This window comes from Hyperolius riggenbachi, chromosome 6, assembly GCF_040937935.1.
Source record: "Hyperolius riggenbachi isolate aHypRig1 chromosome 6, aHypRig1.pri, whole genome shotgun sequence".
In the NCBI taxonomy this organism is placed as follows: Eukaryota; Metazoa; Chordata; class Amphibia; order Anura; family Hyperoliidae; genus Hyperolius; species Hyperolius riggenbachi.
This window is the reverse complement of record NC_090651.1, coordinates 126,275,639-126,294,063: the sequence shown is the minus strand read 5'-3', so window position 1 is coordinate 126,294,063 and position 18,425 is coordinate 126,275,639. Positions and strand designations below refer to the sequence as shown.

The window sequence follows — 18,425 nt, the reverse complement described above, 5'->3', positions numbered from 1 at the left end:
GTATGCACATTGATGAGATTTAGATTAGATCAGGGATACTCTTATACACAGACCTAACTACAAGTCATATTGGAGCAGGAGATATAGTAATGATGGTATTAGGGTAACTAGCACCAGACAGCATAGGCCATCATAGTGTAGTGAAGGACCCACTCTTAACCACCCTGGCGTTCTGATTAAATCGCCAGGGTGGCTGCGGGAGGGTTTTTTTTAAATAAAAAAAAACCTATTTCATGCAGCCAACTGAAAGTTGGCTGCATGAAAGCCCACTAGAGGGCGTTCTTCCGATCGCCTCCGGCGCCCAGCATAAACAAGGAAGGCCGCAAAGAGCGGCCTTCCTTGTGTTGCTTACATCGTCGCCATAGCGACGAGCGGAGTGACGTCATCGACGTCAGCCGACGTCCTGACGTCAGCCGCCTCCGATCCAGCCCTTAGCGCTGGCCGGAACTTTTTGTTCCGGCTACGCTGGGCTCAGGCGGCTGGGGGGACCCTCTTTCGCCGCTGCTCGCGGCGGATCGCCGCAGAGCGGCGGCGATCAGGCAGCACACGTGGCTGGCAAAGTGCCGGCTGCGTGTGCTGCTTTTTATTTGACGAAAATCGGCCCAGCAGGGCCTGAGCGGCAGCCTCTGGCGGTGTTGGACGAGCTGAGCTCGTCCAGACCGCTCAGCAGGTTAAAGAGTCCTCCTTGACGTGGTGGCTTTGCTTAAGATCCTATTGGCTAAAAGGGTTTTCCTTTTGGGCAGCTGGCTTATCTAAGGTACTCTAAATACTTGGATCACCAATCATAATTGCCCGAAAGTGCCAATTCTCAGCTTCATTCACTTGAATGGAAGCTGATGTAGCAGCTGTGTCGTTTTTTTTACCAGCCCTCAGGATCGTGTCTTTTACATCTGGTTGCTGCAGATGTTTTTCCCAGTCTCTGGCGCTCCTGCCTTGCATTTGCCCCAGGACTAACAGTGCTTTATATATTGGGCCTGACAAAGGGCCTTGCCCGAAATGAACGTGTCGTTGCCTGCCTTTTCTGTAGCACTAAGTTGTTATATTCCTGTTTTGGAAGATATTTGCATAGCTATAAGGAGCCTCTCACAGAGAGTAATTTTTTGGAAACCCTCTTTTTGTATTTGTTGCAAAGTATTTTTGATAACTTTTGTACCTATAACGACTCTGCATGAACTGCTTATGGTCCTTTCTATCTACAAATGGAAGCTGGGAAGCACATAAGGCCATCCAGGGAGTGAATGACCCTTGTAATAAATGCATGGTTACAAAAGAGTAGAGACAAAAAGGAAGATTCAGGAGCCCCAATAGTGTAAAATCAATGCTATACAGGTTATTAATTGATAGAATAGTATACTCACAAACACAGGTTGCCGAGCTAGGCAAACACTGAATACACCAATGGGGAATTTTTCCCGTCCCCACTCGGGCTAAGATGTCGCTCTCTGTAGATTGAAAAGGGTAGTAACACCCATCCACCGGGTGGGTAAAAGATCATTTTGAGGAACAGAGTCGCCAATGAAGTATAAAATAAGTTAAAAACAGTTTAAAATAGGGGGGGGGGGGAACTTACCTCCCCGCAAATGAAGACACAATAATGTGTAATAGACAAATAACATTTATTTCTTACTCCAAAAGATCTGCAACGCGTTTTGCGGGTCTCATGCCCGCTTCCTCAAAAATACAAAAAGGAGCAACTGTAAGTGTGTCTATATGTGGTATACAGAGGCACTATACCACATATACACACTCTTAACCACTTGAGGACACAGCCTTTACCCCCCCCCCCCTTAAGGACCAGCGCCGTTTTTTGTGATCTGTGCTGGGTGGGCTCTGCAGCCCCCAGCACAGATCAGGTGGCATGCAGAGCGATCAGATCGCCCCCCTTTTTTCCCCCCTATGGGGATGATGTGCAGGGGGGGGTCTGATCGCTCCTGCTGGCTGGCATGTTGGGGGGGGGCCTCAATGACCCCCTCCACGGCAAAATTCCCCCCCTCTCCTACCTGTCCCCCCTGGTGATAGGGGCTGCACAGGACGCTATCCGTCCTGTGCAGCCTGTGACAGGATGTCCTCTGTCACATGGCGGCGATCCCCGGCTGCTGATTGGCCGGGGATCGCCGATCTGCTTTACGGCGCTGCTGCGTAGCAGCGCCGTTCAATGTAAACAAAGGAGACAAACGTCTCCTGCATTTACATTTAGTCTGCGAGCCGCGATTAGCGGCTCGCAGGCTATTCACGGAGACCCGCTCCGTGATATAACAGGAAACGGCCTTTCCTGATTAATTAGGGAGGCAACTGGCGACGCAGATGTGCGTCGCTGGTCCTCCAGCTACCACTTTGCCGCCGCACGGTATGAGTGTGCGGTCGGCAAGTGGTTAAGGTGGCCACACATGATACAATAAAATGACCCGATTTTACGGTAATTCAATAAAAACAATCGGATCTCCTGAAAAAAAAATCGAAAGTTCTTTTTTCCATTCAACTGAAAAAAATGATCGGATTTCCCATTTTCTTCGATTTTTATCGATCCGGAATGCCAGATATTTTTCTTCAATCTTTTTAAAGATTGTATGATGTGTGTTAGATTGCCAATTTATAAATATATATACCCCAATTTTGTCAGAGTTAGGGATGCTCAAATTCGGCTTCGGGAGATATCCGGATTTTTGCTATCCAGAGATCTCCCAGTAATGCTGTGCGGGCTGGGCGGGGGGGTCAAGCTTACCTCTCTGACCTCTTCTTCGGTCGTCCCTCGGCGCCTCCCACGATGCGCTCCATGCGCGTCACGTGATTACAAACACTTCCTCCTTCAACCCGGAAGGAGGAAGTGTTTGTAATCAGGTGACCGCCGCTTGGAGCGCATCGTGGGAGGCGCTGAGGGACGACCGAAGAAGACGTCAGAGAGGTAAGCTTGACCCCCCCGCCCAGCATTACTGGGAGATATCCGGATAGCAGAAATCCGGATATCTCCCGAAGCCGAACTTGAGCATCCCTGGTCAGAGTATCCAATCATATTTTTCATAATTGGGGAAAAAATGAACAAAGGTGTGTGTGGTACATTGGTCATATTTTTGAAATGTTACAATCAGTCAGAAAAATTGATTGCAATTCTTAAATTGAACAGATATTTAAAAAATTGTATGGTGTGCGGCCACCATTAGAGTTGCGCCTATTTTTGCCTTGTATATTACACATTATTGTGTCTTCTTTTGTAGGGAGGTAAGTCCATCATTAACCCCCCAATTTTAAACGTTTTTAAATTGATTTTATACCTCATTGGCGCCTCTGCTCCTCACAGTAACAGAAGAGTAGAGGGTCAGGCAGGTGCCCCCACTCCTTCCCACCCCAGTGATCAGAAGCCTGGGTGCAAAAGAGTTGAGGGACTGGGACTCCCATCCATCCTCGAGATCAAAGGAGGAGGACAGCGGCGAGGGACGGATCAGGCCGAAGGAGGCTGGAGGAAGCCCCAGGTATGTATGAATTTCTTCTATCCCTGCCCCCCATCTCAGGGCCCCTTTACGGCTTATTTTCATATACAGTCCTTGATTTACTAAAGCTACTGTGCACAAACAGCACCAGTTAATATTAGCACGAGGTCCAGTCAGCGTAGTGTGCGCTCTTAACTTATGCACAATGCTTTTAACTTCTGCGCAATGTGCTCACAGCGCCACCGCCATAATCCACTGTAGCAGTGGCACTACAAGCACATTGCACCGCAGTTAGAAGCATCTCGTGTAAATTAAGCGCACACTATGTTAACAGGACTGCACGTGTGCTAATAATACCCTGCACTGTTTGTGCGCAGTAGCTTTAGGCCTCTTTTCCATGGACAGTTGAACTGTGTGCTCAGCAAGCAGTTGCCAGGCAGCAGCAAGCATTTGAGAGGCGTTTCACTGCCTATCAACTGTCCATGGAAAAGAGGCCTTAGTGAATCAAGGCCATTGCAGCAGGAGAGCTCAGGGCACACCAATTTCCCATGCAAATTACACTGCGCCAAAGTGCACCGACAGGGTAATAGGTGTAGTGCTTCCCCCACTCAGTGATGTACTGCCTGCTGGACAGGAAGTACGTCACTGGAATTTCATCGCTCTGTGCCTATGTGCCGCATTACTGCTGCAGTCGGGGATTCACACTTACCGTGTCATCATACACTTGCATTGTTGCATAATCCATGAAGTAGGTACAGATCATGCGGCAATGCACTGCAGTTTGGGGCAGCCTTGTGTCTATTGTAAGTACCCATTGACTTACATTGCCCTTGCGTGGTGGTCAGAAGTCGTGCCCAGCTCTCCTCAGTAAGCTCCCTCACACCTCTGTCCAGCTACTACCTTCCCATGTCTTCACTATCTTTCCTATTTTCATCTGGTTGTGGTGCCTGCACGTTGCTCTCACAGTGCTTCTGAGCGTCATTTCCTTCACTTCCCTCACCGTTGCCCACACTCTTCACTATTCATGTCCCTTTTGGATTCTTGGTTTGTTTTCTCACCATTTATATTTCACTTATACTTTGGGGATTCATTCTCATCCTATTGCACATTATCCATGATATATATATATATATTTTCTTAGCACATTGCACTTTATAGTGGAAGTTGCTGGCATAATTTATGCATATATTGCATTGCACTTTCAATAGTGTTTGAACCATATGTTGGCTACCTTGGAGTCATAGGGCCATATCATTTATCTGTATTTATTGGGATGATCAATATTATCATTATTTGTTGATACTCATTTTGAGCGCTACATCTCATGCATCTGGATTTTAAGTGTTTTTATGTGCAATATTTGTATTAATAAAGACTGATTCATATTCTAATTGGTTATTTGTGAATGGTGAGGTACTTTTTAGGATCTTCTTGTCCTTATGTCACGCTCAAGGAAGGGGTACGTTTTGCTAGTGTCTCTTGCAAAGTACCTCATCATTCCCAGAATCATTACCATGTGGATGGGCTAGCGAGGAGGTTAGCAGGGAAACGCCTCATAGGTCCCTATTCCTGTGGGCCTCTAGCCATCATAGCTGGTCAGGGCTCTACTTACCATCTTTAGTAGTCCTACTGCTATGCATTTCTTTTTCCAATTTTAGCAAAAAAAAGGATGGAAGATGATCAGAAATGATATTTGAGGTTGCAGTGATGTTTTGTCATATAAATCTTCAATAGTAGATGAATTCCCCGGCACTGCGTAAACTTGGGATACAAAAAGATTTGTGTTGGCTTACATGTGTCGTGCCCCACAGCCATTCCATCATTTAGGAACGGATGTATGTTTGTACATGCGATACGTGTCATGCTGGCAGCATACTGTTTTTTTATACGGATGTCAGCCAACTAGGGTTCCAACGGTATGAAATATGACGGTATGATAACGGTCTACAAAAAACACCGTATGACAGAATTACAAAATTATTTCCTTGCCGCTAATCTTTCGGGGGGCGCGCTCAGCAACAGGGGACAACGGAGTAGCGAGGGAAGCCTCAATAGGATCCTGAGGCTTCCCTCTCAAGATAAGTATCTAATTTTGTACTCAAGCTTTGGCTCTGGTACACTTTGAAGTTAAAGTATGATACGGCCAGAACCCGAAAAATTTGGGGTCTGGCCAGCCAATACCCAAAACTGGCCAGCTATTGGTGCCCACAGTATAGGTTAGTCAGGTAGCTGCCTCCAGTACTGGTAGCCAGTATAGTTGCCCCCGGATAGGTTAGCCAGGTAGGTGCCTTCAGCATTGGTAGCCAGTATAGTTGCCCCCAGTGTAGACTAGCCAGGTAGGTGCCTCTAGCATATGTAGCCAGTATAGGTGCCTCCCGTATATGTAGACAGTATACTTGCCCCCAGTATAGGTATAGATGCCTCCCAGTATAGATAGCTATTATAGTTGCCCTCAGTATTGGTGCCTCCCAGTATAGATAGCTAGTATAGTTGCAAGGGCTGATCGGAACCGCTGAATTCCGATTTCGTCGATATTTCATGTACCGCATACGAAAACCGAATTTCGTGTTCCGAGTGCATTTCTATTGAAGTCAACAGTGCCAACTTATGCGGTTAATTGTAAAGCCTCTGTACATGCTATCATCACCAAATTTGGCATGTATAATAGGCAGATGAATAGGAACATGGTAAAAAAAAATTGTGAAAAGACCTTATAGTTTTTGAGCTAGTAGATTTCAAAGTTTCATAGGAAAAATGGTTTTTAAACTGTGTAAAATGATACTGCTGCGGTAGAGGTTACTGCATTCCGAGTTCTGTATACATATTGTATACATTTCATGAAAACAGACAGCGTAGGGTCCCCCCTTCCAAGCCTCCTCAACTCCTTGTCTCCCATGCAGGCTGGGATAGCCAGAATGCGGGGTCCCAGCCACGTGGAGCTTCGCACCCTGAGCTATACCAGCCCGCATGGTCCATGGTATGGGGGGGGGCGGCTCTGGAGGAGAGGGGCAGTCAACCTCCCCCTCTCCCCCAGAGCCCCTGTCCAATCCATGGACAAGGGGCTCTTCCCCACCCCCGGTGCCCCAGGAGGAGGTGGGGGCCGCCGACGTCCTGGGGGGTTCATGGTGCCATCCGGGGTTCCTCTTTAACAAGCGGACCCCAGAAGCCGCCCCCACCCCAGGAGAAATGAGTATAGGGGTACACGGTTCCCCTTACCCATTTCAGCAGAGTTAAAAAAAGAAATAAAAACACTACAACGAAAAAAGTCCTTTATTGTTCTAAATTAACCAGGGATACTTACCTTGCGAAAATCCCACGCCAGTATCCTTAGAAGTGGTCCCACGCCAGTATCCTCTAAGGACATCTCACCACCCTCCCACACCGACGAATTTCCGCCACTGAATGGTCACAGTCAGCCTCTGCATCTGTATAGCAGAGGCTGTGAACATGAAAATGTTGCCTTTGAAACAAGAAATTTCGGCAAACAGTGATGCGATCAAAATGGCCACTGGGAAATCCTGGAACGCTGGAGGCCACACTAGAGTGGCGAAACTAGCCATTTTTCACATAGATGGTGGGTCCAGGTGACCAGAGCAGGAGGCGCCCTGGTCCCCTGGACCCACCTAGTTATGTGAAATAACGCTCAGTCTGACACTCTGATGTGGCCTCCGGGGAACGGGAATTCCCCAGCAGCCATTTTGTTTATGGCACGGTTTGCTGAAAAGACAACTTTACTTACGGTAACGTCTTTTCCAGTAGTCAGAAGGACAGCACCCCTGGATGAGACCTGTCTCCCTCCCCACCGTGGACAGGAACTGCAAGATAAGAGATTTGCATAACAAATAGGCAGCAGTATATCTAGGAGTAACTTACCCTAATGCCTCAGTTAATACAATAGATGACACGGACCGTAGCCCAATACTTACATGATCGTTACTCCACCCAAAAAAGGGCGGGTTGCAGGGGTGCTGTCCTGACTACTGGAAAAGACGTTACCGTAAGTAAAGTTGTCTTTCCCAGAACGTCATTGGACAGCACCCCTGGATGTGACGATATACAAGATATTAGTCTTAGGGAGGGACCACTGCCTGCAACACCTTCCTTCCAAAGGAAAGGTCTGTTCCAGCCGATATATTCAGGCGATAGTGTTTTACAAAGGTATTCTGATTCGACCAGGTAGCAGCTCTGCAGATCTGATCTATAGATGCCCCTGCCCTCTCTGCCCAGGAAGTTGATATTCCTCTTGTGGAATGTGCTCTGATGGGAGATTTTAATTGTTTCCCCTGAGTCTGATATGCTGAAGCAATTGCCTGCTTTATCCATCGTGCCAGCGTCGCCTTTGAAGCTTTGTTTCCTCTGAATTTTCCGGCAAATAAAGCAAATATAGTCTCCGTTTTCCTCCAGGGGGCTGTTCTATTCAAGTAATGTAATAGGCATCTCCTGACATCCAGACAATGCAATTTCTTCTCCTTATCATTGGTAGGATTTTCACAAAAGGAAGGTAAGAAGATTTCCTGATTCCTGTGAAAAGAGGAGACTACCTTTGGTAGAAAAGCCGCATCAGGGCGAAGCGTAATTCTATCTTCCGAGATCATACAGTAAGGTTCTTTAATCGATAACGACTGTAGCTCGCCTATTCTTCTAGCTGACGTAATTGCCAACGGGAAGGCCGTCTTTAAAGTAAGGAATTTGTCTGAAATTTCTGTTAAAGGCTCAAAAGGGGATTCACATAATCCCTGTAATACAGTATTTAAGTCCCATGCAGGAACTTTGAATCTTATTATAGGCTTTAGTCTTTTCAAGGCCTGAAAAAACCATATCACTAATTCTTCTTGTGCAAGACGTCTCTCCAAATAAACACTGATGGCGGACACCTGAACCTTAAGTGTACTTATGCTTAGGCCCTTCTTATATCCGCATTGCAGAAACTCCAATACGGATGTAAGTGAATCCCTGTCACAAGATCTTTCTAAACACCATTCGCTAAATACCCTCCAGGCCTTTTGATATATTGTATGCGTCACTTTCTTCCTACTTTGTATTAAAGTCTCTGACAGGCCATCCGAAAACCCCTTTGCTTTTAGGATGCCCCATTCAAGTTCCAAGCTGAAAGGTGTAGCCTTGCTAGATCCGGATAATACTGGCCCCTGCGATATTAGGTGTGGAAGAAGAGGAAAGACAATCGGATCTAAAACTGCTAATTTTTTCAGAGATGTGAACCATGGCCTCTTCGGCCAAAGTGGAGCTATTAGGATTACTCGGGCTTGGTCCTGGACAATCTTCTTTATTACCCTTGATAAAAGTGGTATTGGAGGAAAGGCATACATTCTTGCAATCCCCCAATCCACCGTAAAGGCGTCCACTTTCCATGGAAGATCCTTTGGAAACAGAGCACAGAACTGTTGACATTTTGCATTTCCCCTTCTTGCAAATAGGTCTATTTCCGGGTATCCCCACTGTAGTGCCACCTGGTGGAATATTTGCTGATCCAGAGACCACTCGTTTGGATCCAGTTTCTTCCTGCTTAGGTAATCTGCCACCTGGTTCGATGTTCCCTTCAAGTGTATTGCTGTCAGGGACCTGAGATTCTTCTCTGCCCAAAAGAGGATTTTTGCTGTCGTTTCCCATAAGCTCCGACTCCTCGTGCCCCCCTGCCTGTTTAAGAAGGCTACCACACTCCTGTTGTCTGTCTCTATTTTGACATGATAGTCTCTGATTTGGTGGTTGAAATGCCGCAAGGCTTGCCATACTGCTTCCAGTTCTCTGCTGTTTGAGGATTGTGACCTCTCTGCAACACTCCATTCCCCCTGTGCTGGTTGGGAATTGAAGTGGGCTCCCCAACCCCACAAGCTGGCATCGGTTGTAATTGTAACTTGTTGTGGATAATTCCACAGACGACCTGGGGAAAGGTGTATTGCTTCCTGCCACCATAGAAGAGAGGCCTTTATACTGTGTGGAATGATGAGTTTTCTGTCTAGTGATGCTAGAGACCTGTTCCATGACCTTAGAATCCATGACTGGAGAAATCTTGAGTGGAACTGGCCCCATTGGACTGCCGGGAAGGAGGAAGTCAGAAGGCCTAGCACTGCCATAGCTTTCCTTAAAGATATGCTCCTTGATTTCTGAAAAGACAAAACATTATTAAGGATAGCATTGATCTTCCTATCAGGTAAAAACAATCTTTCTTCTCTGGTGGAAATATAGAATCCCAGGAATTCTAGTCGCTGGGAAGGGACTAGGGAAGATTTATTCCAATTAATTATCCAACCTAGGTCCTGGAGGAGGCGTATAGTTTTAGAAAGTTGAGTACTAACGGAGCTGGCAGAAGCACCCCATAATAGGAAATCATCTAGGTAACCAACAATATTAACCCCTTCTAACCTAAGAAGGGCTAACATTTCAGCTGTAACTTTAGTAAATAACCATGGAGCTGAAGATAATCCAAAAGGTAAGGCAATAAATTGAAAGTGTCTTACCTTCCCTTCCATCCATACGGCAAACCTCAAGTACTGTTGAGAAGATAGGTGGATCGGTAGATGTAGGTAAGCATCCTTCAAGTCTATGGATGCTAAGTAATCGTTGCTCTGTAAGAGATGAATCACAGATCGAATATTGTCCATTCTGAACTTCCTGTATTTTACTATTAGATTTAGAGTCTTTAGATTTAGAATAAATCGATAATCCCCCTGAGGCTTTTTTACCAGAAAGACTGGGGAGTAAAACCCCTGTTCCCTTTGCATACTTGGAACCTCTCGGATTACTCTTTTTTGAAGGAGTGACTTCACTTCTGCTTGGAGAGCTATTCTTAATGATTGATTTCTTGGGCAAGGAGTTAGGACAAAGTTGTGAGGGGGGGGGGGTTGAATGAATTCTATTCTGTAACCTTCTAGCACGATATTCAGTAGCCACTGGTTCTGAAGTTGTTGTTGCCATTTCTCGAAAAAATGTGACACTCTCCCCCCCACCGGAATGATGGCGTCATTGTTTATCTGTCTTTTTGGCACTAGTGGTGCCAAAACGCGGTTTCTGTTGTCTATAAGGGGCCCATCTCTTATTTCTGGAAGACTTGTTTTCCGGCTCATTTTTTGAGGGGGCCCGAAATGGCCGCTTATTTTGAAATGGCCGTTTTCTAGGAAAATTCTTCTTACTGTCTGCCGTACGATCTAGAGTGTCATCCAATCTAGACCCGAACAAAAGTTTTCCTTCACAAGGGATACCACAAAGTTTAGATTTGGACGAGATATCTCCGTTCCAGGTCTTAACCCATACACCCCTTCTAGCAGAGTTAACTAACGCTGTGGTCCTAGCTGTCAGCTTCACGGTATCATCTGCTGCATCAACCATATAATTAGAGGCATTCATAATTTTTGGGAAGTCCTTGAGCATTTCCTCTCTAGAGACCCCATTGGCGATTTTAAATTGTAAGTCTGAAAGCCATGATTTGAGAGATCTACTAACTGCTGTAGATGCTATTGCTGGTTTGAAGGTTAATGAGGAAGATTCCCAAGCTCTCCTCAAAACGTTATCCATCTTTTTATCTATCGGGTCTTTAAGATTCCCGAAATCCTCAAACAACAAGTCAGACTTTCTAGATACCCTAGAAAAAAATGGATCCAGCTTTGGCGGAGGACCCCAACATTCCTGGTCCTCAGGAGAAAAGGGATAACGTTTAGATAAAGATTTAGGCCAAAAGGCCCGTTTCTCAGGATTATCCCATTCCTTCTTAATCATAGATTTTAGGGTAGAATGGACTGGAATAAAACGAGACTGGGGGTCCGCCAAACCTTCATACATCTGATCCAGGGGAGTTAATGGCTTCTGTTCAGATTTAATGCCCATAATTTCATGCATGGAGGACAAAAGGTCCTTCATTGAATCAGGAGAAAAGGCAAATTTTTGAGGCCTATCTGTACCCTCTACTTCCTCCCCTTCAGGTATCTCCTCCAATTCAGAAATTTCTCCCTCAGAAAGTTCTGAACCTTCGGCATCACTTTCTCTATTTCCTCTTGACCCTGCCGGCCCAGTATGCGGAGTTGGGACTAGAGAGGGTGCTGCATTAACATTGGGCACAATAGGAACCATACTGCTAGGACCAGGCATATCCGCAGAACTAGGAGCTGTGGTTTGAGCCGAAATAGCAGAGTCCTTAATTTCCTTAATGGCTGAAGACATTTCTGCCCGCATCCAGCCCATCAGATCCTTAAATATAACCGGGGATTCATCCTTCACTAGTTTATTAGTACAGTCTTGACATAGCTTCTTTGAAGATGAAGATGAAAAACGACTAAAACAAATGGCCCATTTCTTCCCGGATTTGCTAGACCCACTAGATCCATGCTGACTGGATTGCACAGCAGTAGCTTTATCAGTTTTGTCATGTTTTTCAGGCTATAAAAAACAATAGACAAAGACTACCATTAGTATCCCCTCTTAATATATAAACATATATATATATACACCCAGCATGATAACATCAGTACTTGCCAGAGAGGGGTCTTGGGCAGGCCTGGCAGACTGCGCAGGAGCTGACCCAGCTGCGTCCTCCATGCTCACAAACAAACAGAGTGAGAAAGGGATTAACATATATATATATATATATGGACTCTGACATCACCTGAGGGGCGGCACCTGCCGTTTAATTAATGACAATTAGTGCCCCGCTGCGGCGCATGCCGCCAAAAAGCCCCAATGAATTTACCTGAGTGAATCAGCTGCAGCTGATTCACCATCACCGCCGCAGCCCCTGCCGCATCCTCTGAATCACGCTGGACGCGCTTGCGTGACTACTTCCGGGTTGACCCGGAAGTTCCTCCTTCCTCGCGCGCCTGTGCGTATATTGCTGCTGCCTCCATCGGAGAAGCCTCCTTCACGCTGCAGGACTCTGGCTGTTCACTGAACAGCGTCACTTTAGAGTCCTGATAGCCGCTGCCCCCGAACGCCTGCCGTGGATAGCACCCTGGAGACCTCTCCCTCCGCATCCCGTCCGGGACAGGAAACTGAACTGAGGCATTAGGGTAAGTTACTCCTAGATACACTGCTGCCTATTTGTTATGCAAATCTCTTATCTTGCAGTTCCTGTCCACGGTGGGGAGGGAGACAGGTCTCATCCAGGGGTGCTGTCCAATGACGTTCTGGGAAATTCTTGTTTTAGCAAACAATTTTCGTGTTTCTAGCTTATGCAATACAGATTGCAGAGGCCGTCTATAGCCATTCAGCCCCGGGAGTTGGGTGGGTGCGTGGGACCAATCCTGAGGATACTGGCGTGGGACCACTCCTGAGGATACTGGCGTGGGATTATTGCAAGGTAAGTATCCCTGGTTAATCCAGAGCAATAAAGGACTTTTTCCGTTGTCGTGTTTTTGTTTCTTTTTTTTAACTCTCTGCTGAAATGGGTAAGGGGGTTTCGTGTACCCCTATACTCATTTCTCCTGGGGAGGAGGCGGCTTCCGGAGTCTGCTTGTTAAAGGGGACCCCCGGATGGCACCATAAACCCCCCAGGACGTTGGCGGCCCCCACCTCCTCCTCGGGCACCAGAGGTGGGGAAGAGCCCCTTATCCATAGATTGGACAAGGGCTCTGGGGACGGTTGGCCGCCCCTCTCCTCCAGAGCCCCCCCATACCATGGACCATGCGGGCTGGTATAGCTCAGGGTGCGAAGCCCCACGTGGCCGGGACTCCGCATTCTGGCTATCCCAGCCTGCATGGGGGACAAGGGGTTAAGGAGGCTTGGGAGGGGAGACCCCACGCTGTCTGTTTTCATGAAATGTATACAATTTGTATGTAGAACTCGGAATGCAGTAACCTGTACTGCAGCAGTGTCATTTTACAGTTTAAAAACCATTTTTCCTATGAAACTTTAAAATCGTTTAACTCAAAAACTAAGGTCTTTTCACAAAATGTTTTTTTTTTTACCATGTTCCTACTCATCTGCTTAATATACATGCCAAATTTGGTGATGATAGCATGTAAGGGGGCTTTACAATTAACCACGGAATTTAGCACTATTGACTTCAATATAAACGCGAATTCGGTACTCTGAATTGCCGAATTTTCGAGTGCTTACTCGGAACTGCCAAATTCCGATGGCAAACTCGAAATTCGGAATCCGAGAGCTCAGCCCTAATAGTTGCTCCCAGTTAGATAGCTAGTATAGTTGCCCCGATATAGGTGCCTCCAGTGTGCGGTGGGGGAGAGCAAGCAGAAACAACTCACCTGCCTTCAGTCAGCCACACGCAGCATCTATCTCCTTCTTCCTAGGCATCGTCACATTAATAACAGCGCCCCGTGATGAAATCACAAGGGGCTCCCTGTGATGACATCACAGGGGATGGTGTTACCAAAGCGACTACGCCTGGGAGGAAGTAGATTGTAGCCGCATGTGGCCAAACGAAGGTGAGTTTCTGCCCGCTCTCCCCGCCGATGCGGCCGTTCTCTTCACCGCCAATGTCCCACCCCCTAAAACCGGTAAACCAGGATTGTGCAAAGTACGATTACCATGCACAATCAAACTGCGGTATACGGTCATACTGCAGCAACCCTAAAGCCGACAAAGAATTTTTGGTACTTTTTCCATTAGCCGGGCGCAAGTTGCGGGCGGCTAACGGCCTCACAGAACATGTTACTTTGCCCTATTACACTTATGCCCGGCTAACGGAAAAGTACTGATTTTTTTTATCCTATGTTTAAGAATGGCCGGGGGAATTCATCTACTAATGAAGATTTACATAGGACTCTTTTTCTGTACCCAGAGCACACGTGTTAAAGGGGCAGTACATCTTACCCTAACCCCTCCATTACTGGGTAAACAACCAATCACGAGCCACCGCAATGCCTGACGCTGATTTTATTTATCGCCTTTTGTCATATAGCAGTCTTGTAATTGTAAGCATATACAGTATCTGCAGTACATTTTTACAAAGTGTCATTGTTGCCATTAAATGTACAGTATGCTACAGCAACTTCACACACGCCATTTCATTCATCCTTTAGCAATACTTACTGTGATCGGATGGGTCCCAGATAAATGTTGCAGTACTTTAGAGTACCCAATAGCTGTTAGGTTCTCAACATGGCGTACGTGTACCCCCGGGTGTACTTTAGTAGGCCTCAGGGAGTACAGTATATGTTTTAAGAATTTCTGAGGCTTAAAGAGTATCTGTATGAAAAAAAAATGCCCCTAGGGGGTACTCACCTCGGGAGGGGGAAGCCTCTGGAACCGATCGAGGCTTCCCCTGTCGTCCTCCGTCCCACCGTGGTCTTGCTATGCCACTCTGAACGGCGGGCATGTAAATATTTACATTCCCGGGTCCAGCACAGGTGCAGTAGTGGCTTGGGAATAGCTGATCCCAGTCAGGTCCGCTCTACTGCGCAGGTGCAAGTCTGAGTCTGCACAGTAGAGTGGACCTGACTGGGATTGGCTATTTCCAAGCCGAGAGCCTCTACAGCACCCCCGAGAGAGTCCAGAGGCTTTCCCGTCCCAAGGTAAGTACCCCCCGGGGCACTTTTTCAGTACAGGGTCTCTTTAATAATGATAATATACAAATACATCTGAACAAGTATCACAGAAACAGTCTTGTACTGGGAGAATGATAGAAAAGTATTATCTTATCTCTTTCACAATCTATGCAATCCTGATATTGCAGAGTGAGTGAGTGAGTGAGTGAGTGAGTGAGTGAGTGAGTGAGTGAGTGAGTGAGTGAGTGAGTGAGTGAGTGAGTGAGTGAGTGAGTGAGTGAGTGAGTGAGTGAGTGAGTGAGTGAGTGAGTGAGTGAGTGAGTGTGTGTGTGTGTGTGTGTGTGTGTGTGTGTGTGTGTGTGTGTGTGTGTGTGTGTGTGTGTGTGCGTCCACACCATCCTCTACAATCCTCTGTTCCCCGCCGCCACTATTTGATCGCCGGCGATTCGCATTTTGCGGAAAACGAAAAATGTTTTTAGAGTGATCACGATTCTAATGTTTAAACATTGTGAATCTCGATTGCTCAAAAAAAAAAATTACAAAAATGTCCAGTGAGAGATTGTGTTTTGCAGAGGGGTTTTTCCCAATTTCTCACTGGACATTTTTGTGATTTTTGAGCAATCGAGATTCACAATGTTTAAACATTAGAACCGTGATCACTCTAAAAACATTTTTCGTTTTCTGCAAAATGCAAATCGCCAGCGATCCCCGCTGTGAGACCACTGCCATATATTATGTTAGCGCTTTTGAAAGCGCTAGCGACAAATAATTGAACGATGATGGCGGCAGGGAACGGAGGATCTTAGAGGACGGTGCGGACACATGACAGCTGCAGGGGGCTAGTAGAAGCCCCAGGTAAGTGTCAGTTTTTGTTTTAACCCCCCCACAGAACCCCTTTAATTGTAATATCAGGGGTGTATGGCTGACCCCGACGAGATCCCCGCACTTTGATTGGCCCAATAGGCTGTCTGTCACTTGACTTTGGACCAATAAGCTGCCTGTAAAGTGACAGTCTGTTGGGCCAATCAAAGTAAGGATCTCATCCAACAAAGTGAACCAAACCCCACGTCAGCTAGCTAATTGTACAAGCTGTTAGTGGGTATTTCTCCTGTCTGGCTCTCAGGGAAATTGCTGATGTTGCTGAAACCCAAGATAAGCTGAAGACATGTCTGACACTTCCCCTAACCGGAGGATCAACTGTGTACACATACCCATGGCCACACTTCCCCTACCCGGAGGATCAACTGTGTACACATACCCATGGCAACAAGGACATGAGCTCTCTGCTGCGCAGGCACACTATCCCAGTTTGAAATCTATTGTATGGCTCTCACAGAATTATATTTTAAAATGTGGCGTTTATGGCTCTCAGACAAATAAGTTCCTGACCCCTGACATATACAGTAGCAGAATGTAATAAATTATGCAGTATAACCATTATTTATCCTGGTTTCCACATCAGAAATGCTTCTGACACGTGTTCCTTGAAAATAAGGCAGGGTCTTAAACTGTACTATTTTATTTTTTCTTCAAAAGATCGTTTAGGCCAGAGTCACATTGGGAATAGCAAACTGCTGCTTGAGCAGTGTAGCTTAGTAAATCAACCCCTAACTGTGAGCCAGATGTAGCCCTGAAAAGAGCCACATCTGGCTCCCGAGCCATAGGTTCCCTACCCATGGTATGTCATTACAGTTTTTTTTAAAGAGGAACTTTAACCAAGGATTGAACTTCATCCCAATCAGTAGGCAATAACCCATTTATCATGAGAAATCTTTACCTATTTCAAATAGATCACCAAGGGGGTCTGTATGACTGGTATTGCAGCGAAACCACTCCCACAATGTGATGTCATGACCATGGTCCTGATAATTTGCTGTCTGTGATCCTCGCTGCGTTAAGAGAAAGAACGTATTTTTTTCAACTGTAAGGCAAGCAGTATCTCCCTCTGTGCATAGACCTCTCAGTAAACAAACATTCTCCAGAGATCAGCTGGCAGGACTAAGGCCTGGAACCTACTAGCAGTACGTTACTAAGCAATTTCTAAGCGCTTATGATTTGAAAAGCTCACGCTAATGTAATGCTATGGGTGTGATCCCACTTGAGCAATATGATTTTTTTTAGCATTGTATTAGCTAACAGGTTTTTAAACCACTAGCGCTTAGAAAAGGCTGCTAGTGGGTTTCAGCCCTAAACAGTAGCCCCCTTTGATAAATGTCAGAATGTAAATCGGGGTGAGGAAAGATTTTAAAAGTGGGCAAACACTGTCTAAATGAATATTGTAAAAAATGAGGAATTGTATTTATTGTGCCATTTTCACTACAAGTTTGCGGGAAGTCTTAAATACTGCATGCCATCAGCACACTGTTACGTTTACAATAACTATCAAAATGGAAAAATATGATTGGGTTTACCAAAATAAAATTAAAATAAACAAGATATTTAGTGTATAGAGGAACATTTATTTATATTATTACAATAGTTCCATCTATTGACAACAACCACCTTAAAGGACTTACGAGCCCAAAACAGGAAAAAAATGTCTTTACCTGTATGAATTTGTAACGCACGGAGGACGCCATTCGCACGCGTGTGGATCGGGGAGGGAGGCCCTAGAGCTGCGCAGCCGCACTCGCATCGGTGCGGACTGCGCAGCCGCGGCCTCCTCCGGCGGCCATATTTGAGGAGGAAGGAGCGACCGACCCGGGCTGTGGGGTCGGGGTCCGGCTGGGGGGGAGCAAAAGCAGCGGGGACCCGGCGGAGCTGCACGGAGGGCGCGGATGGCGTCCTCCGTGCGTTACAAATTCATACAGGTAAAGACATTTTTTTCCTGTTTTGGGCCCGTAAGTCCTTTAACCAAGCATAATTCATTTCATTGCAACGTAGTTTTAAAAGGACCCGCTGTCTACTCACAGCAGTAGTAGCCATTTTGTATCCAGACTTAAAGGGAACCTAAACTGAGAAGGATATGGATTTTTCCTTTTAAAATAATACCAGTTGCCTGACTCTCCCGCTGATCCTGTGTCTCTAATACAGTTAGTCACAGCCCCTCAACAAACATGCAGATCAGGTGCTCTGACTGAAGTCAGACTGGATTAACTGCATGCTTGTTTCAGGTGTGTAATTCAGCCACTACTCTAGCCAAAGAGATCAGCAAAACTGACAAACAACTGGTACTGTTTAAAAGGAAACTTCCATATCCATATGTTAAGGTTCCCTGTAAGACGTGCCCGCTAGTTATGTATTTGTGTAACATCCATTTTATGCTGATGGTTAATCTTACTGGGGTTACATCAATTCAGGTCATTTGCACAAAAACCATTCATGTTATGTCTTCTAATGTACCTGAAATGAAGGGAGCATTTCTGGTGATTTGGACACTTAGGGCTTAATTCACTAACCGGCGCTAAGTGATAGCGCCGGAGTGAACAGCCATTTCGTGCCCCATAAGTAGCTTTGCGGGCACTAATAGTCCCTCAAAGCTACATAGCGCACAAGACCACCCACATCGCGCGCGGCGAGACAGTAATAGTGCGCAGTGTGACGATAA

At 46.1% G+C, this 18,425-nt stretch overlaps 1 protein-coding gene across 3 annotated transcripts in view; it reads right to left on the bottom strand.

Annotated features, from left to right (window-relative positions):
• Positions 1 to 18,425, bottom strand: part of LOC137521084 (stAR-related lipid transfer protein 9-like) — a 94,241-nt gene that overhangs the window by 39,442 nt on the left and 36,374 nt on the right. For all 3 annotated transcript variants that reach the window (XR_011022025.1, XR_011022026.1, XM_068239863.1), the window contains exon 6: positions 16,656 to 16,767. The gene's annotated coding sequence lies outside the window, so the exon portion shown is untranslated. The remainder of the gene's footprint in view (positions 1 to 16,655; positions 16,768 to 18,425) is intronic.